The sequence below is a fragment of the Balaenoptera ricei genome, chromosome 4 (genome assembly GCF_028023285.1).
Source record: "Balaenoptera ricei isolate mBalRic1 chromosome 4, mBalRic1.hap2, whole genome shotgun sequence".
Lineage (NCBI taxonomy): Eukaryota > Metazoa > Chordata > Mammalia > Artiodactyla > Balaenopteridae > Balaenoptera > Balaenoptera ricei.
Genome location: NC_082642.1, coordinates 101869073 through 101889492, shown reverse-complemented (window position 1 = coordinate 101889492; position 20420 = coordinate 101869073). Strand labels below are relative to the sequence as shown.

The 20420-nt window shown below is 48.5% G+C and overlaps 1 protein-coding gene across 18 annotated transcripts in view; it reads left to right on the top strand.

Moving 5' to 3' along the window:
- The window catches only part of BOC (BOC cell adhesion associated, oncogene regulated), a 265756-nt gene that overhangs the window by 188960 nt on the left and 56376 nt on the right, over positions 1-20420 (top strand). For 11 of the 18 annotated variants that reach the window (XM_059921145.1, XM_059921144.1, XM_059921141.1 and 8 more), the window contains one exon: positions 2557-2690. The exons of 5 other annotated variants lie outside the window; for them this stretch is intronic. The gene's annotated coding sequence lies outside the window, so the exon portion shown is untranslated. Of the gene's footprint in view, positions 1-2556; positions 2691-17802; positions 17880-18288; positions 18339-20420 lie in introns of those variants that run through there. 2 more of the 18 variants (XM_059921152.1, XM_059921151.1) reach the window with 2 other exon arrangements.

Below are 20420 nucleotides of genomic sequence, written 5' to 3'. Positions count from 1 at the left end.
GGGGGTGGGATAGAGGGAACCCTGCTTAGCTGTGATTAGTTGGCCAACTTGAATAAGAGGGTGATTTTTGTTCCTTTACATCCTCCAAATGGGTCCAGAGATTTTCCTTTCTTTGAAATGCTCTTTCAAATGTTTGGGCTCCTAGCTCTCTTCAGCAACTTATCTGTGGTTTCCATACCCTAAGAAGGAGTAGGAGATTTTACTCATGAGATAATTCAGTTGACTTCCCCAGGGATCCCCAGGGTATAAGCAAGGATGGTGAGAAGTGAAGCTGGTGGTCACAATATTCCATGGGACCCTAGGGTTCTGAGTTCAGATTTCGACAAAGTCACCAGTATGGTTAATGAATAAGGGTTTTCCTTTCTGTGTCTTTATTTATTTATTTATTTATTTATTTATTTATTTATTTATTTATTTATTTATTTATTTATTTATTTATGGCTGTGTTGGGTCTTCGTTTCTGGGCTTTCTCTAGTTGCGGCAAGTGGGGGCCACTCTTCATCGCGGTGCGCGGGCCTCTCACTATCACGGCCTCTCTTGTTGCGGAGCTCCAGACGCGCAGGCTCAGCAATTGTGGCTCACGGGCTTAGTTGCTCCGCGGCATGTGGGATCTTCCCAGACCAGGGCTCGAACCCGTGTCCCCTGCATTGGCAGGCAGATTCTCAACCACTGCGCCATCAGGGGAGCCCCTTTCTGTGTCTTTTAAACAAGCGGATAGAAGCTGAAGAGGACCCAAGTGCACCAGATAATTGCTTCCAGTACTTTCTGTACTCTGAGTAAGAGAGTATTAACCTGGCACCAGAAGATATTGTACATTGGGAGTTTGCTTTCTTTCATCCAAACTCCAAGCCTTCTTGCTATCTGTCAAAATAAGGAGGAGGGGGGATGGAAATTGGGGAGGGAGAGAAAAGAAAGTGATTTGTTACATTTTTTAAAGTGTATTTACTTTAACACATGGAACTTATTGTCATCTCCATACTTCAATTCAGCAAAAGTTTATAGCACACCAGACCCCAGACTGGGAGCTTTTTTGTCCCAAGAAAATAAGCTTTCTTAGTCAAAGGATGGTTCTCCAAACGACCCTCCCCTCCTAATTTTTATTTTTTGCACAAGCATCTAGTAATAATAAAAAAAAAATGTGTTTTAAAGTTACCCACATTATACTGGTATACATACCAGTATACTGGTATACTGGTATACATAATGTATACATTATGTGGTATACATTATACCACATACCCACACTATAACTGTTTTTATTCATCCATGTGCATACATACTTTTCATATAGCTCCGATAAAAGTAAAGACTCCTGTAGTCAGACAGCCCTGAAGCAGCTCTACACTTTTGACCAAAGACTCATACGGAGCAGGTATATCCAACCACTTTGCTCTTGCTGGGAACAGCCTAAATGCTGAGAGTGCTGCCACATGGAGCCTTTACATGTAATATTTTTATCATTTATGAGGCTGAATCAAAGATTTGGGGCTGGAGGGTGGGATGGAAGAGGGTGTTTGTTTTTATTGGGGCTGGAGGGTGGGATGGAAGAGGGTGTTTGTTTTTAATCTAGAAATCCATGTTTACAAAAAGCCTTCCTAAATAGGGCTCTTGCCTCCTTGGAGCCCTCAGGGTTGGAAATGGGTAAAGAAGGGGTGGTGGGATCAGGGAGTAAGACTTAAAGGATCCACCTCAAGTGACACTGCCCTGAGGATTAGGAAACTTGGGTTGGACCCCTGGCTCTGCCTGTGGACTCCATTCACACTGACTCAATCCACTGAGCTAATCCATCACTAAATCTCCATTACCACTGAGTTAGCTCCTTCCCCAAGCTTGCCCAGTCTCTCCTGCCCTTCCTTTTATTATTCCGCCATCCTACCATCTTTTCCATTTCTGCCACCACCATGCTTCTTCATGCCTTTGACAATTGCTGACACATGGCTGGACTCCCCACTGTCTACCCATCACCCCCCTACCCTCACCCCCCGCCAACACCCATCGTCCATCAGTCCCATAAAGTCATCACCCAGTCTAAGCTTACAATCTAAATTTCTTAGCCCTCTCACATGTGGCTCTGTCTCATCTCATGATAGTATTACCTTGATAGGACCCTTCTGCTCCAGCTGGACCCATCTATTAGCCGACCCTTGATTTTGGAGGGGATTCACTCCTTGTGCTGCCTTACCAGCCCCAGCCCCTTCCCTGTTAACCCACTTTACTTCATATGAGGGCTGCTGATAATGTGTTCTTAACAGATATTTGGTGAATATTGGTGAAAATGGACCACTGGATGCAAAGGTAATGGTTTTGTAAGAGCAACAGACTGTTTTCAATGTAATCATTGTCCTTCATCTATTTTTCAGTTCATTTCTAGCAAGGGGCCAGGTAACTGGAGATTTAAGGAAGCCTATGGTTTAGAAAAACTGCTTTTTCTCTGTTTTCTTATTTGTAAAATGGACTAATAAGGAATTACTCTGGTTTATAGCAATGCACCTTATAAAAAGCAAATACTTTCAAAGTGTTTATTTATTTTGTTTGAGACACTTTCTTTTTCCTCAGGCCCAGAACAAGCTTCCTGCAACCCATGACCCATGAAGTCTTGTCAACATTCACACCATCTGAGGGTATCAGCAATGAAGTAGAAGAAGCAGATGAGGTTTTCTGCCCATAGTCTAATATCTCTAGCCTATTGGGTCAGTCATATTTTCATGTTTTATGTTTCCACTTGAAGATAAGAGTGTTTCCCGTCCTTCAGTATTGGAAGGGTCCATTTTTGAGTGGAATCTGAACTAGACAAGCTGGTTCTAGTTCAGCTCGGATACTGTTATAGTCAGAGCCTGTGGTGGCCTCTTTCCCCTGGCGTGACCATGTCACCCCCCTTTCCCTGTGGCAAATTCTGTTCAACATGTTGGTTATAAACCATTTACTGTGGATTTGGAGCCCAAGACTGCTGTGGAAAAGTCCTGCTTAGGTTTGGATGAGGAAAGTCCTGTGTTTATGTGTCTACCAATGGTATTACAGCAAATGCCTTCTCATCTGATGTACTGGGCGGTGTTTATCTCACAAAACCCAGAGGGATTCCGTGTCATACCATCTTCTGAAATAAAGTTAGGAAATAGTTTCTCTTTTCCTAATGGTGAATTTGGCCTTATCTTCAAAGAAGGCCTTTGATGTTTGGGACAGGGTTATTGGGCAGTAAGAGGAAATCGTAGGAGAAAGATCAGAGCCAATGATACACAGTCAACTTAACTTGGTTGCCAGAGAAAACGTTGAGGAAAGTCTCAACTAGTTCTCCTAGTTAGTAACAGGAAAGTACATATTATGGGTTGAATAAAAAATCATCCAAAAGGAGCTGAGCAACAGAAAATATGGAAAAGAAATGTTTTTTCTTCTCCAAAATGAGTTTGGACAGCATTGGACAAGATGAGGGTGATGACTCGTGTAGGTTGGAGCCTTCATCCTTTCAACAAGCTTTTATTCAGCGCTCGCTGTGTGCTCAATATCGATACCAGAGCCCACGCCTTCCAGAATTCCATGACTGAGGGGAAGGGACATGCAGGGCACGGCAATGCAAACTGCAGTGTGAAAGTGCTTGGACTGGGTCATGAAGAAAGGCTCCTGGAAGGAGGAGAGCCTGAGAGCCTCTCAGGCTAAGTCCTAGAGGCAGAGATGGGGCTGGCAGGACTGAAACGTTCTTTTACCTCTGCCCGTATGTTGTTCATTATTTTCTCCCTGCAAACTTACTTTTCCTCAGCGGATAATAGACTGAAGTATTCTTAAGACAGGAGATTTCAAGTTCAGAGTGTTTTTTTTAAATTTTAGTAAAGTTAAAAACTGGAATCTCTGCATTAAATACAGAAACTCAGAAATGCGAGTCTTCGACAAGTTTCTAAAAGCGGTTACTGAGTAGCTTTCAGGGGAAAAAGGAGAAATTTGTGATCTTCTTTTCTTTCTCAGCCAGGTCAGATTTTAGCTGAGAATGCTAGAAACACATGCCTGAATTCAGCTTTTCACTTTTAAATTCCGTTTGCCCTTTGTTCTGCTGTCTGGGGTAGGTTTGCTTGGTTCTGAAATTATTCCCAGAGTAACAAGTGAGAAGACGTTTATTTTAGGGGCAAATAAAAGTTGTTGGGCTCTCCAGTTGCCCAGGAACCTCCTTGGCTGCTAAGAGGTGGCTGTCACACAGGATGGGAGCTACAGGTAAGAGGAGAAGGGAGTGTAGAACTGGTTGGCCTTGGAGGCTGGGCTGGAATTGGACTCTTGAAGAGAGCACTCCGCACCTCTCCCGGCCTGCCAATATTTTTCCAGAATAGTCCCAGCCAAGTGCCTTTACTAGTCTGAACTTACCTAACGTTGCAGTCCCAGCAGGTTTATTAGGTATGGGTCACAGTTAATTGGAGAGGAAAATTGGGGGGGTTCTGGATTTCTTACTTTTCTGTGAAAGCAGAGGCTGCTCTTAATTGCTTCACAAAGCATCTCCCCCCGCCGCCCCCTCCTGACTTGGCTGTCTGCTTTTCTGCCTGATGACTGTCATCCCACAGAGGTGTTTACGGTACCTTGTCCTTTTTTACGTACTTGCACCCATGTGAGGGGATTTCATCATGCAGTCAGCACAGTACCCACTTTTGCAAGTGAGACCACATAAAGTGATGGAAATTCACGGCTGTTTACTTGTGTCATTATGAATGGATGTTTTGTAGTGAACAAGTTACATAAAAATCTGCTGTGTTATAGCCAAGGGTTAGAGTCTAATGGCTCTTGCAATGTACAGGCCTTCCAAACAATCACCTGCAGCCCCTTCTGGACAGCGCTGGGGGTCTGGCCATCGTGAAGGCCGCGTCGGCTCCAGGTGAAAGGCCCGCAGTCAGGTGCCTGTCGTTCTCTAGCCTTCTGTTGCAGAGATGGAGGCTGGGTCGTCAGGCCCGGCTTTCGCCTGCCTGCACGGTGGCAGCTTGCCAGCGCATTTCACTGGGTGGTCTTCAACAATGGGAGGGGTGGGGAGCTCAGCTCTCCTCACCAAAGGGGAACAGGAAGGTTGGCAACCAACCCCGTCACTGAAACACCACAAAGGTCCCGAGTGTGCGTGAAAAGGACAGAACAGGTTGCTGAAAGCAGTATTGTGATGGAGTTCATTTTTGTTCCCCTGATTTTACAAACCAAGCCTTACATGTATGTGGTGATTCTCCCTCAAGAGGGTGAGCACACATGAGCAGCAGGTGCCCTCCGTCACGGGCATTCCCGCGCCCTTCATTCCCTTACCCTCTCAGGGAGTCAGCTGTGGACCCGAAGGGCAGGCCGAGAAGGCCGAGACCAGCAGATCCCAGTGCCAAAGAGGCAGCCCCACCTGCCTCCGTCGTCCTTCTGATGACGGGGAGAACGAGAGCTGCCATTTAGCGAGACCTACTGTGTGCCAGACCCTGTGCTAAGCCCTGTGAGCACTGTCCCTGCAACCCCCCAGCAGTCCTGTGAAGATGGGCAGCATGATCCTATTCGGCAGGTAAGAGAGCTGAAGCCTAAATAATCATAGGGACTTGTTCTGGTCTCACAGCTGGTAAGTGGCAGAGCCAAGATTTCATGGCAGGGCTGCTGACTCCAAAACTTGGGCTTTGAGAAAAAAAAAGTATCCAGACAATCTCTCCTCTCAGTCTCTCTAAGTAGAGCCCCCTTAGCTTGGGAGAACTGTTTCTTTTGCAACTAACAGAGTGCAAGGGGCAGGTGGCGGCCTTTATGAGACTTGCTTTAAGAGACGTGAATTGAAAACTGGGGCCACAACCGGAAGGTTTTGACTGGTTCCACAGCAGCAGCCTGAGGGAAGCCGGGTCCTGAGGCCCAGCTGATGTCTGACTTCGTGGGCAGTGCTGAAAGCTGCCTCTGTCTTGGGTCTCCTCTTGGAACGTGTCTCCTGGCTTTTGCTCCCCCTGGGACATCATCTGAACTGGCTGTCTGAGTCTCTGCTTCCACTACAGGTGCCAGCTGAATCCATATGCGCCTTGGGTCTCTGCAAGTCTGATCAAGGTCCTCTGAGCCTCGGCAGGGTGAGGGGGGAGAAGGTGTTCTGCCCAGCAGGTACTTTTTCTGGTTAGGAGAAGTGGCAGCTTGTGCAGAAAAATACCCTGGGGAAGGAAGTAGCAACTTTGACAGACAGGTAACTGACAGGAGATGGTACCTTCCAGGCAAATACAGGGCAGCCAGCAGAAAGAATGCTACAGGCCGTTACCTGCAGAGCAAAACCGACTCTCCCAGCTGGCTTCAGAGAGTGGGGAGATTTGGCTGCCATGAGCATGTAGTTGCCCTCAGTTCCTTGTTTTTCTTTAACAAACGTGGAAAACCTGAAGCCAGGATGTTCTGGCTTTGCGTGTGTGTGTCGGGGGGTGTGGGGTACAGGATACCTGGGTTTAAGATATAATTATGTGGCCAGCTAGTTGGGTAACCCAGAGGAAATCATGGGAACTCTCTGAGCCTCTCTCCCCCCATCCTCGCAAGCTGCCTTCTCAGGGCACTATGAGGATGCAGAGAAACGGCACAAGGGAACACTTTTGATGCAGAAGGTTCCGCTCACCTCAAAAGCCTCTGGCATCTGTGCTCACCCAAGATGAGTTGGGAGATAAGACATTTGAGGGAACTGGCCAGAGGTCAGAGTCTGGGCACAAGGGCTGCATCTGCTTCTGTGGTTGTGTTTGTCTTCTAAGAGCAGAGGCCGGAACTGAAGGCAGTTAGGTCCTGTTGCCAGAGAAGCTGCTTTTCCCTCTCTTGTGGGAAGAGACAGTGAAGGCCTCAGGGTCTGGCAGGACTTGAGAGAAGAAAAGCTCTCGTGGCAAGAGGATCCTGGTTCGCACTCTTCCTGAGAGAGGAAGGAACAGAGGAGTCTGAGGAGAGTTGGGGTGACCCCATCTGATAGAGCAGAGGTTTGGAGTGAATCTTATTAGAAAAAGGGGGAAGTGCTGGAGAAAGACGGTTGTTGCAGGAGGGAGCCATGTTTCTGGGGCCACTTCCAGGTTGGAGATAGTGAGGCATCCTGGTGAAGGGCAGGCTTTGGAACCAGACAGGCCTGGATTTGAACATAGCTTTGCCAGGTGGTAGGCATATGACCCTGGGCTAGTCACCTCCACTCTGAAACCCTAGTGTCTTAAAGTTGTTGCAAAGAGAAAGCAAGATACTGCATATAAAGCGCACAAAATGCATTGTGAACATTCAGGAGAAGGTGGCCGTTAATAGGAAAGGAAAGGAAAGAAAAACAGACTGGAAGGAGAGTTATCGATGGATTGGGCAGCTGGAAAGATGAGTAGGTGGAAGGCTGCACTGATGGAACCCCCCACTGGCTCAAGGCTCTATAGAGATGAGGGAATGAGAAGATGGGGAAAGAGAGGAACCCACAGTGGGGCAAGGTTGTGCCCCAGGTGCCCCTGTAGGTACCAATCTTTAGGCCTGGTCACTGAGAAGACAGCTCCCACCCAGCCTTCTCCTCTGCTTCTTCCCTGATTCAGCATATTCCATTCTACTGGTTAGGCCCCCAACCTGAGAGTCACCTTGGACTCTGTTCTTTCTCTCATACTCCACTTGAAGTTGGCAAATGATGTTGGCTTTATTTTTAAGATGTATTCAGAATCCTGCAACTTCTCACCATCCTTGTCTTCCAGCGACATTTCTTACCTGGTCTATTGCAGTAGCTTCCTAAGTGTTCTCCCTGCCTCCACCCAACCCTGACCTCCCTGCCCACAGTCTGTTCTTCATGGAGAAGTCAGTGTCAGCTTCCAAAAGAGGAGCCAGGCGAGGTCAGTTCTCTGCTCAAAACTGTCCATGGTTTGCTTTCATGCAGAGAAAATGCCACACACTGTCAGTGCCCTCACCTCCCCTATTCGCTGCACAGGCCTCAGTGGCCCCCTTGCTGCTCCTCCGCCGAAGCAGAACAGCGTCTCTTCCGGGGCTTTGCCCGCTGCCTGGAAGGTGCTTCCCCGATAGCTGCACAGCCCCTCCCTCACTTCATTCAGGTGTCTGCTTCGTGGCACCCTCACTGGACTGCCCTTTATTAAATCACACTCCCACCATCATTCTCTCTTCCTTCAACCTAATCTGTTCCTTCTCAACGTTACACCTCCTGACGTGTCTCTACTTGTTCATCTCCTTATTGCCTGCTTATCCTCTAGAAGGAAAGATCCACGGGATCAGGGACTTCATTTTGCTTCTCACCACCTCCCCAGTGCCTGGAGTAGACTCTGGGATATAATTGGTACTCAGTTTTTCTTTTTACTAGTCTACAGGTCTTTCCTGAATCTCAAGATGAGTATAATAAGAGTTTCAAACAGAATGAAATAATTACCTAAGGATTTATATAAGAAAAATGCATTCTGGGTATATGTATATATGTATATGGGGGGAATGTGGGAGAGAGGGGTAGGGAATTCTAGTACTATTAGGGTGTCTGTTTTAGAAACGCTGGAAAGCAGTGTGCTAGGCCGCAGTGGAAGTAGCTCAGCTCCTCTGTCTTCCTCAAGGTGACTGACTTCAGGAATGTCCGTGGATGTGCCACTGTGCCACTGTTCCATCTGTAAGGGGAGGGTGAGAATGGGTGCCTCTCTGGCCCTTCTGCGTCACTCAAGAGGAGCTTACTGAGCGTGGACTTTGCGTCCAGCACTGTGCTAGGCCAGGCTGGGAGCTGCAGAGAAGCCCAGGGCATCCTCACTCCATCAAAAGTTTATAGTCTAGTTGTTCATCTGGAATTTCCTAAGTGTGCCTGGACCATCCACTGTACTGCTCCCTTCTGTTTGCACAGTTGAATGGGAGTTCTGTTGCATCTGAGGAACACGGGATGAATTTGAGACTAGTTCAGTTCCCCACCTGTGGGGGCCTGGTGGAGTCAGGCCCCATGGTAGGCACACAGGTGACAGAAATTGCCTCTGTGGTTGGAGAGTTGACAGCCTGAAATACAAGGAATAGGAGGTTTGGATGTCTGCCCAGAGGGGGATAGATCTGACTTCAAATTGCATCTCAGTCATTTCTAGCTTGGTTCTAAATTTAGAAGCTAAGGAAGAGTAAAAATAGGGGCAAATATCCCAAGAGGTCTCGTGCTGACAACAAACGTGCCTGAGATATTACACTACCAAGATCCCCGGACCCAACGTCTACAGCATCTCAGGGAGCTGGGGAATAGTCCAGACCTGCTCCTCCAGGTTTTTTTTAACTTAGAAAGAAATTAATAGGCTTTTTTTAAAAAGCAGTTTTAGGTTTATAGAAAAAAATTAAGTGAAAATTACAGGGAGTTACCTCATACCCCTCAACCCCTACCAATTTCCCGAATTACTAACATCTTACGTTGGTGTAATGCGTTTGTTAGAACTGATGAGTCAATGTTGACACATCGTTATTAATTAAAGTCCATAGTTTACATTACGACTTATTTTTTGCATTATACAGCCTGTGGTTTTGACAAATGCGTAATGATACATATCCACCACTGTTATAGTATCAGACAGAATAATAGTTTCACTGCCTAAAAATCCCCTGTGCTCCACCTATTGGGCCCTCCTTCCTTCCCTCTCCCAATCCCTGGCAACCACTGCTCTTTTTACAGTCTTTGCAATTTTGTCTTTTCCAGAATGTCATGTAGTTGGAATCATACAGTATATACAGTCTTTCCAGGTTGGCTTCTTTCACTTAGCAACCTCCTCCAGTTTTAAACATGGCCTTCCCCACGCCACGCCCCCTCACACCATACAGCCAGCTGGGGTGCAAGGCGCTGACAACGGAGGAGCCCACAGCCAGCGCTGAGACCCACCTGCCCAGAGCCCACGGGTCTGCAGTGCTGCCCCCTGTGTCATCATCCACTGGACACGCCTGGCGCTGGTGCTACTGGAGTTCAGCCCAGGCTGGTAAACTGTCAGTTGCTGCCTGTGTTTTGGTTCCGCATCTGGAAGTATCGGCTGTGCAGACCTTCTGTTGCACTCTTAAGTAGAGAGATAGGAGGAGCACTGGGCCGTTTGCCTTCCTCCTCGCTAGTGTGGTTTACTTGCTCCGGAGCTTTGGACGAGCGGCGGGGAAGTGAGCCACCCAGGCAGACAGGGCAGGCAGCGCTCCTTCACGCCGCATCCGGCGGCGGCCACAGCTCCCTCAGCCGCTGAAGTTGCTGTCTCAGCCCCAGTGGTGTCTGTGCTGAGCCCTGGGAGGCACTGAGCTTCAGGGCTTGTTTTGTGGTCATTAAGCAGGAAGACTGATCAGACGCAAAGAGAGTGAGAACGTTTTCCCTGCCAAGAAGTGCTTCTTTCTTCAGTCAGCCTCACAAACGAGGATTCCTTGGGGGGGGTGGGGGTGGTGGGGGTGGCAGGAACCCCAGTATTCAGTGCCCTCACCAGTCATTAAACAGTGAGGCTCTCGGGGGATGAGGGATAATGATGGATTTTATAACTAGAGCAGGAGGAGCTCCTCCAACCCGGCTCCAACTCTGGACCACAGTTAGAGGAAAGGGAAGTGCGTGTGAATGGGGGTCACGTGGGCCATCTGGTTGAAGCAGGCTGAAACGTCCCAGGGCTGAGAGGAAAGGGGTGTACTAGGTGAAGAGGGTTCCAGCCCTGGGGAGCAGGGACTGAGACTTAGACCCCAGCTTCTGTTGCTTCTGTGTGCAATAAGCGAAGAGCTGAGGCCAGCTGGCACCTCCTCACTTCCAAGGACACCAGGCAGGTGCCTCAGAGTTCAGTGAGAAGGAGAAAGAAGACACGGCCTCCTTGGGAAGTCAGCTCTCAGATGGTAGAAACTCCATGCCAGCGATCCCAGTCCTTACCACCTCGTCCTCTGGTCTGCTCTCTGCCTAGCCCACCCTCCCGTCTGTATCCTGTTCAGGGACTTGCCGCGAGCTCTCGGGCTGCCATCCAGTGGTTCTTCCTACATGTCCCCTGTGTAAGAGGAGACTAATAGTACTTGTCCCAGGTGTGTCACCAAGACTGTGAGCACTCATGCAGTGGAGTGTTTAATGCTCCATAAACTCTTCAGAGAAGTACTGTCTACAGGCAAGCCGTCCTTGCTTTTGTCGTTAATTATGGAATCAGGGTGGTGTGCCCTGCACCCTCTTGTCTTCCTGCGTCTCGCTCCAGCATCTGGAAGGCTGTGACTGATTATTGGCCGTCAACACATGGGAGGCCTTGGCCCTTGTCACAGTTTGCCTGCGGAGGCTGAGGATAGAGAACTGCTGAACGTGGGAGGGTGAGACCCATGTTCCCTGCCAAATCCAGCCTTCATCCCTGAGTCACCTCCTCACATGCTGTCCCCCCAGGAGGTCCTGTGGGAGAATCCCAGACCGGCTTCCGTAGGTGCAGCCAAGCAGTGTGTGTCAAGGAGCAGGGGCCACGTTTGCTAAACCAAAAGATAAATACATGATCTGACGAAGCATTTAGATGGGACTTTTTTTCCCTGATTTTGGGGGGAAAAAAATCTCAGAAATGCTGAGTTTATAAATATCTTGTGATGTGTTAAAAAATAACCCTTTAGTACGAGGAATGGCATTCTGTCCAGTTGGGGGCCAGGCCAGGACCTCCCAGCGGCGTGGTCGCCTGTTAGGGCAGGTTGTGCAGGGAAACACGGCGTGGCCTTGCCACACGTGTGAAGCTCCAGCGATGTTGGTGGAAGGAAGTCTCCAGGGCAGTCTGGGTTTTCTCTAGCACTTTCTCTACAGAACAATCCGTGGGAAACCAGGGCAGGGTCCCAATTTTACCCACCACTGCCCGACTCCCCTCTCTAGAAAAAGCCTCCATGGCCGTGGAACAGGGAGGCTCCTGAACAACTAAGTTCTACAGCTTTCAAAGTCAGGAGGTAGGGGCTTCCCTGGTGGTGCAGTGGTTGAGAATCTGCCTGCTAATGCAGGGGACACGGGTTCGAGCCCTGGTCTGGGAAGATCCCACATGCCACGGAGCCACTAGGCCCGTGAGCCACAACTACTGAGCCTGCGCGTCTGGAGCCTGTGCTCCGCAACAAGAGAGGCCGCGATAGTGAAGAGGCCCGCGCACCACGATGAAGAGTGGCCCCCGCTTGCCACAGCTAGAGAAAGCCCTCGCACAGAAACGAAGACCCAACACAGCCAAAAATAAATAAATAAATAAATAAATAAATAAATAAATAAATAAAATTTAAAAATGGGCCATGGATCTAAATTTAAGAGCAAAAACTATAAAACTTAAAAAAAAAGTCAGGAGGTGAAGAGGACCAGCCTGCCCCGTTGTGATGGAGTGTTAGGCAGCAGAACTCATTCTCCCTACACAAGGACACTAACCAAAGTGCCAGCGCTAACGCCCTTGGCCTAGATGGGGGACAGGCAGCAAGGCCTTGTTTCTCTGAACCTCAGCCAGAATGAGGTGTGTTACCCTTCCCCGGGCAGGGGGTTCTGACCTGTCTCCCACCCTCTGAAAATCATGATGCCCGCTGCAGCCAGCCTCCCTTCAGTCACTGAGCTTCCACACTGAGCTGTTTCTGGTTATCCAAAGACCCAGCAATAAACCTTGCCTAGAGCAGTGCTGTTCATGCCTCTTCAGGCATTTTCCACGTGGCCCCAAAGACATGTTTGTAACCATTAAAGAGTGGCCTTTCAGTTGATCAGCCAACAGATTATTGAGCACCATGCGTGCTGCCCTCAAGACACTTATAACTTAGATTCTGAATATTTCCCAAATCCAAGCAAGAGGTCATTTCACGTTGAGCTGCGTTATCTGCCTTCTCTCATTGGAAGAGCCCTTGGCTCAGGGGAGGTGCTAGATGTCACCATTATTATCATCATGATTATTATTACTTTGGCTTTTGAGATAAGCTGCTGATTTATAAGTCCTTCCCAAGAGCCCATATTCTCGGAGGGTTTGGCTATTTAAAGAGCTGTGTCACTTAGGTATGTTTGGGAATTTTATAGGCAGAGAAATGGAGGTCCAGAGAAAAGTGATGGTCTTTCACTTGGACCTTGAAGCCTGTGCACTTGGTTGGTTCTGCCATCAGGGAAAAGCCCGCCAACGTTGCGGACCTGTCATTGGTGAGATATGCTCAGGGTTCTGGGGAAGGCCCATCCAGGACAGGGAACCCAGAAAGGAAGCAGAGGGCATGGGGGGCAGCCAACGGGGTCCAGGTTCCCAAGCCAGAGCACCAAGGAGATAGGCTCCTCAGGGCCTCCTCTGTCTGCGGCCAGCAGTACCCTTTCAGGGGTGGGGCTGCCTCTTTGGCCCAACACTAGGGAGCCTTTAAAGGTTGAAGAGAGGTATACTGCCCTCCGTTACCAGAACCTGGGCGCTCGTGGAAACCTGCCGGACAGTGCTATTTGGCTTAACTGAGGTGACATGGGGGGCAATGGGGGGCGGAGGGGCGGGCGTCCTGGAAGTTGGTGCAGGACTGAGAAGGTTTGGGATGATCTTGTTCTAGTCATCCTATTGAAAAAGCAAGTTTCATTATTATTTAAAAACTCAAATACACAAAATCAGAAAGAAGAGTATCATGAACCCCAGGTACCCATCACCCAGATTCAACAATTATCAAGACAAAAGAGTTTTTTAAAATACTACTTTGTTTTCATTACTCTGCTCTGTGTGCAGATAGGACAAGGATGAACGCCACAAGGGTACTTTTTCCAAAAGAAGTGTGTGATCCAGTCTTCCCATGCCTTCCTAACAGAGGCATGGAAAAGAAAGAACCCCAGCCCAGGGCCCTCGGGTTTGATTCTCAGTTGCTCCACGGTGCTCTGAGATGTTTCTGTGTGTCTCCTTTACCAGGTGCTGAGCTCTTAGAGAAAGCTTGAACTTTATCTTTGGATCCACAGAGCTTCATATTGAATGAGTGTTCAATAAGTGTTTATAGACTTGTAAGGCAAAGGATTGTATGAGTCAGAATGGACAGGTGTAAGTGATGTGAGTACTTAGTTCACCATTTGGGGAGGAAAAGGGGCAGCTGATGGGGTTTAGAGTTGAGTAAGGGGCCATTATCTGAACTCTGGGGGATCCTGAATGGGTGAAAGGTTAGGCGTGATCGTTCTGCAATGCAGGGGCTTCTGGTTTGGCCGAGAAGGAAGAAGTCAGCGGCAGGAGATGACAGGAGACAGCTGGAACAGAGCTGCTCTCTGCCTGGCCCCCAGATTCAGGTGTCTGCAGACCCGGGTATGGGGGGACAGGGCTCTAAGAACAGAGGCTCCAGCTCCAGACCCATTTTTCTGGGTGGCCACAAGCAGTCCTCAAGCCGCCTGTGCCACCAGGGCCCGCGTGTCATTCCAAGCACTGTTTTTATTCATGTTGGAGTTGGCAAGGAACGGGCTTCTCCAAGTGTGAGGACCAGAGTCTGCTTCCAGCCTGTGGAGTGCCGGGCAGCTGGGCTGCTCTGTGGCCCCCTGGGCAGCGTTTGGGGTGGTATGAAATGGGTGTTGGAGGAACAGGAGGGGAGATGCTGCAAACACCGGCTCAGGTCTGACCCTGGGTGTAGCCAGCAGGGGCCTCAGGGCCACACAGACCCCAGGGAAGTCTCCAGGCCCCGACTTTGATCAGCGACCTGCCCCTCCCTTCCCCGCCTGGTCTTTTTCAGTTTAAACTTCGAGCTCTGTCCTGGCATACATGCGTGATGTGTGTGTGAGTGTTTTAATTTTTATCCTTGGCAGAAGTTAAGACACAAAATGGATTTGGAAGGAGATGAAACCATCTCCTTGGTATACGCTGGGTAGTGGCAGCTTCATTCCTGGAGGGGGAGGGCCGCAGGTGGGGAGGGGCTGGGCGGGACCCAAGTCTCTAAGGTTGGGGTGAGGCGCTGCTTCCACCCCCGGCAGGGACCAAACTGAAAATCCACTTCTTGGGGAAGGGAAGGCCGGAAGCTAGAGGCTGCGCTGTTAACCCTTTGGGATGCCAAAAAGCCAGTTCCAGGGGAGCCAAAGCCCAGTGGTGCAATCCGGTGTTAAGTGGATGTGGGACCCCTGGACAGCCAACACCTGTTCTACTTCCTGGTGGTCTGTGAGCCCCTGAGACTGTTCTCAATTTGTTAAGGGAATCACTGACAGCTCTTCAGGTTTTCATGTGCAAACTCTAAAATGTGCATATGCTTGGAAAACTTCCTCTCCTGCTAACCTCTCTGCCCCCAGAAGTGGTGGTGGCCCCAGCAGGGGTGACTGTGGCCCAGGGACCTGTTTAAGTGTCACCTTTGCTACTCTGGAAGCCGTCTCGGCCCCCAAAGTAGGTGCTGTTTGCAATGGTGGTCTCTTCTGGGGTTTTTATTTCTGTGTGAAGAGGTGAAAACTAGGAATCTGAAAGTCCAGAAAATATCTGGGGATATCTGAGAGAAACTTTGAGAAAATGTTTTGTTCGTCAAAGTGTATTAAGATATTCAATTTGTGGAATAAAAGAAAATAGCTTTAAAAATGGCAAGAATTTCACTAAAAACAATAGAGCAGGGAACATCTTGATACAAAACTCGCAATTCCAACCATGGCATCCAGTGCAACCGAGGCATTTCTGGCAGACCTTCTCTGTCAAAATGACCCACAAATCCATGGCGGAGACTCCCAGGGGTTCTCAACCCTGGCTGCACATTACAGTCTCCAGGAAAGGGTTTTGAAAATGCTGATACCTGGGCCCCACTTCCACAGGCTCTAAGTGAATTTGCCTGAGGTGCTGCCCAGGTGTTGATGTGTCTTAGTGTCCCTGGATGATCCATGCAGCCTGCGTTGGGAACCTCCAATCTTAGGCTTATGTAAGAACAGAAGGAAGATGAGAGAGGTCAGATTAAGAAATGGAAGAATTTTATTGTCTCTCACTACATGCTGGTGCATATTACATGGATCCAGACTCAGAGGGCCGCGGCCAACTTGTGGATGGGATTGAGGCGCTCACTCAGGGCTGACTCCCGCTGGGGAGGGGGACTGAACATCCTCATGAGTTGGCTACAGAGCGCATTGTGGGACCTGACGAACCAGTCCCTCCCGAAACATGGTGGCTAGTGCATGACTCCAACCCAGGCTGATTTTGGTTTTTTCAGCCTTCCTCAGTTTCCTTTTTCGGTTTGTCTGCTTGAATCTACCAAGGACACCAGGACCAGCAGGCAGGGGAAGGAGGTAACCCTGGCTTTGAATCCTTAACTTGAGCAAGGTGTTTAACCTCTCTAAGCCTCAATTGGCTACATCTGTAAAATGGGGATGACAATACTACCTCCTTCACAGAGTTACTTAGAGGTTAGACAAGATAATACGTGCACATCATCTCACACATAGTAACTCAACAAATGGTCACATACTCTCTTTTATGCTAAGATGGAATATTTCTTCCAACTCTAAATATTTGCCTTAATCTCATATTGCAACAAAACCTAGTGTGTTACATTCACTAAATCTGAATGACTTTTAATTACATTTACAAATCAGTTAAGTTAGGAAATCAGTGATTTAGCAGGAAAAAAAAGCAGTCTTTAAATGTTAATATGCCCAACATCGTAATTTCAGCAAACGAAGTGCTTGGTGGATATTTTATACAATTTACTAAACAAAGTAATTTCAGATTAGTAAAGGTTGCTAAAAGAATATTAAATATGTTTTCATTTTTTCCAAAATACTCGTCCACATTGTGTGGATGCAACAGAATCCTGGAATTAGGGGAGGGGTTCTTTACAAGCCAAAAGAGTTGACTGTTGGATATAGACACAGGAAACACTTTAGATGTGATCATGGAGCAAAGACCAATATGTTATAGCCCAAGGAGTTATTAGGAAATGAGGCTCCTGGGCCTATGGGAAGATAAAATTTCAGTGATGACATGATAATATTTGGGGATAGTTTTTTTTTTAATTTACCTTTTTAATTACAAAAATAACTACACACTCACTTGGAATATTTCTGAAGTGTTTAGTATAAAAAGTGCAGATTTCCTGCTCTTCACCATAACTGATGTGAACATTTAAGTGTCTCCTGACCTTATCCTGTGACAATCCAAATAACTGTACACCACATATTCACATGTAATTTTTTAAAATTACAAACATGGGATGCTGTTTTACAAGTTGTTTCTGGGATATTCTCCAGGAACCTCTTAGGCCAACATTTCCCAAAGTGTATTTGATGAAATTCTCCTCACTAATGGTACTCTGAGAAAAAAGAGTAGTGTGGTCAAGTCAGTCCAGGCCTGTGGTCAAGTCAGTCCAGGCCTGTGGTCAAATAAGTCCAGGCCTGTGGTTGAGTGAGTTCAGCGTTCAGTGCATACTCTACCCACCTTTTGGTGATTCACAATACGTTAACAGCCCATTAAAGGCTCTGAAAAGGCCTGCACTAAAGAAACCTAATTTGCTTTTCTTAACAGAGCATTTCCCTACATTCTTTTTGCTAGCACATTTTAACAAGCGATAGATTTTTAGAAGCGCTGTTTTAGGCATTCCTCACTAACCTCCCCTCCACCTACCCCAGCTCCTCCATCTGCAACCTTGTGGGGTAGGCAGGAAGAAAACAAGCTCATCTATTCATTTAATTAACAAATACTTACCGTGCTCCTAGAGATAGATGCTGGGGCTACAGTAATGAGCAAGATAACAGGCCCTCTACCCTGGGAGGCTCCAGCTCAGCGAAGGTATTCGTCACACAGGATGGGTTGCACCTGGGCCGGCAGAACATCAGCAGGGATCCTCTGCAGCTGTGGAGCCTGGGGTAGCGGCTGGAATTATCCCTACCCCCTCCGCCCCACACCCTTCATCACGCCTCCAATTCCCCACACTTCGCTCTGCTATAAATAGTGGTGCCTGACCCAGCTGGCGGGACTTCATGTGTTTGTTTTCTCTGCGTGTGCCAGCCCTGCACGGAGGCCACTGGGCTTCCCAAGTTGGGGAGGGCTGACAGGAGTTGGGGTCGGAGGCTTCCAGCAGAAGGTGGGGACAGACGGACAGACTGGAGCATGCTTCAGGTTTCCAAATTGGTATTTATTTTAAGTTTTAGATGGTTTAAAAGAGCTTTCTAAGTGAGGAAGATTGGGGGTGGGTCGGGGACTGAATGTGTATATTTGGGGGTCAGAGAGGTGGAGAAAGTCGGTTTGCATGAGGTCAGATAGGAAAAAAGTAAACTGTCATGATTCTAAAGCATACTTCCCAGCTGGAGCTGGAGAGCTGGAGTTGTTTGCTGTGTGAGCACATGTGCACACGTGCGCCCGTGTGTGTGTGTGTGTGTGTGTCTGTGTGTTGTTTGTCTGTCTTAGAGGTGGTGCATGTACAAGCCCAGAGCAGGATGTCTGGAAAGTCTGGGTGGAGGTGTCTGGCCCCTGAGATATTTACCTATTCTTAAACCTCTTTTGTTGAAATATTAGGGATAAATCTGTAACAAGGATCAGACTAACGAAAGTACTTCTACAAGTAACCCTAAAGGAAGTGACTCAAATTGAGTAAGTTGCTGTCATTTATTGAACAACTGCTTTGAACCAGTCATTGTTCTAGATAATTTGCTGATGTGATCTGTTTCTCCTTCAACATGCTTGTGTGAGAGATTTTATTGTCCTGCGTCAAAGTGGTTCCCCCTAAATGTCCGGGTGAGGGTTTCTTGCTTGCAGGAAAGTCTAGGAGAGACGCTGTCTGTGTCACAGTGCAGTCAGGTCAGACGCCAGCTAAAGAGAGGCAGCTTCTGATGCCGTCTTGGCTCTGACTTAGCAGTTCAGCCATTTTGCCCCATGGCTTAGCTTTTCATTTAAGTGCTTCAGATTTCCTGCCAGCCTGCAAGAGCCTGTTAAGGGTTGGGGGTGTGTGTGTGTGTCTGTGTGTTAGGGGTTGAGGTGTGAGTGTGTCCGCGAGTTGGAGTTGGGGCTGGTTCAGCCCAGCATTTGCGTGAATCGGCCCCAGGAGTGGACAGGTCAAGAAGTGGCAGCCTGACCCTCATTCACGCTGGGTCACAGAACCGGAGACCGGTTTTGAGCCCTGGGGAGGGTATGGGTATGGGCCTGGTGCCATTGGTTGCTTAGTCATCATGAGGAAGGGGCACAGAAAATGACTGCAGGTGACAGCTTAATTGGAATTGGTGGTAATTATGTTGCCTAACAGAGTAAATCAGTCTTTTCAACCCCCAAACTTGCTAAAGGCCCAGCTTCCCCTCCTAAGAAAAAGCTCCCTCTTGACTACGTGACTACAGTTCTCTCTCCTCTCTGCCATGACCTTTCACTTTTGTGTTTTGGGTTGTAATTCGTTCACTCAACGGGTGTTTGCTGAATACCTCGAACCGTGTTATACACTCAAGATGCCCCTGTAATAAGATCACCGCCATTCCTGACCCCTGAGCGTTTGGTCCAGCGGTCAGGCAGACCATAAATAATTAGTGTGATGGTGCTTCCACGGGGGAAGTGCAGGCCTCCAGGGGACAAGAGCTGGTGGCCCAACTGCTGCCTGACGTAGAGTAGGTGCTGGGAGCTTGCCTAGCGAAGGGAAGCGAGTTTCCTTGGGCGCCTGCTTCTCCTCACACTCTCCCCCGTCTCCTCCTTGGCAAGCCTGCCCTCACCCACGCCATGCTCCGGCGCTGTGAAGGGAAGCCCTGTGTCCTGCTTGTCTTCTCCCCTGCATAAGAACCCCAGTGGGCTCCCCAGAGGCAGGGCGATAGGGACGGAGATCTCAGACACCCGTGCGCCACCCTCCCCTGCTCAAGCTCTGCTTTGCGTCAGAAGCAGCCCTGGGGGTTCACTGGCTCCAAACTCCAAGGACCAAATAGAGTCAGGCCTGGAAGAGATCCTGGAGGTAGGTCTTTACAGCTTAGCAGACATTCACTGAGTTATCTATTATGTGTCCAGGAGAGACTTGTATATAAATAAGGTACAACACAGCGTGAGAAGTGACAGCGACAAAGCTGAGGCTTCAGTCCTCATAGGCTTCCATTAGCTCTAAGCCTCTTACCTACCTTAAGTGATGTACTTTGATGACTCTCCCGGGACTCTAGTAGGAATGAATGTGGATGATGGGAAGGAGGCTTCTTTTAGGACTTGTGAGGAGGGCTAAGTTGGAGGACTGACCTTCTGCGCTGAGCAGGGCCTGAGTGTACAAGTGTGAGTGTGTGTGCGTGTGCTCGAATGTATGCCACATTTCTTTCATCATGCCTCTGATGCCTTTGCTAGTGGTTCTGGTTCTTTGCCTGTACTTTGTAAAATCCAGTCTATCTTTGATCTTTTCCTGAGACCATGCTGCATTTGGTATGAATGATAGAAAGATGGTGTCAAGCGAAGGTTGACTAGGTCCCAGGTTCTTTAAGGATGGGAAACTTAAGGATGGGAAACTGCCTACTTTTCTCTCTGTCCCCTCCACCCTCCATTCAGTGTGTGGCACCTAGTGGGTGCTAAGTGTGGTTTTGCTGAACTGACCTGAATTCTGCCCTGAGCCCACCCAGGGACTTGTACCTCTCATCAGGAGTGACTTTGGGGTTGCCAGCTGTTTTATCTGCTCCGCTCACCGTGGTCACTAAGCAGAATACCCTTGTCTGTCCTACTCTTCTT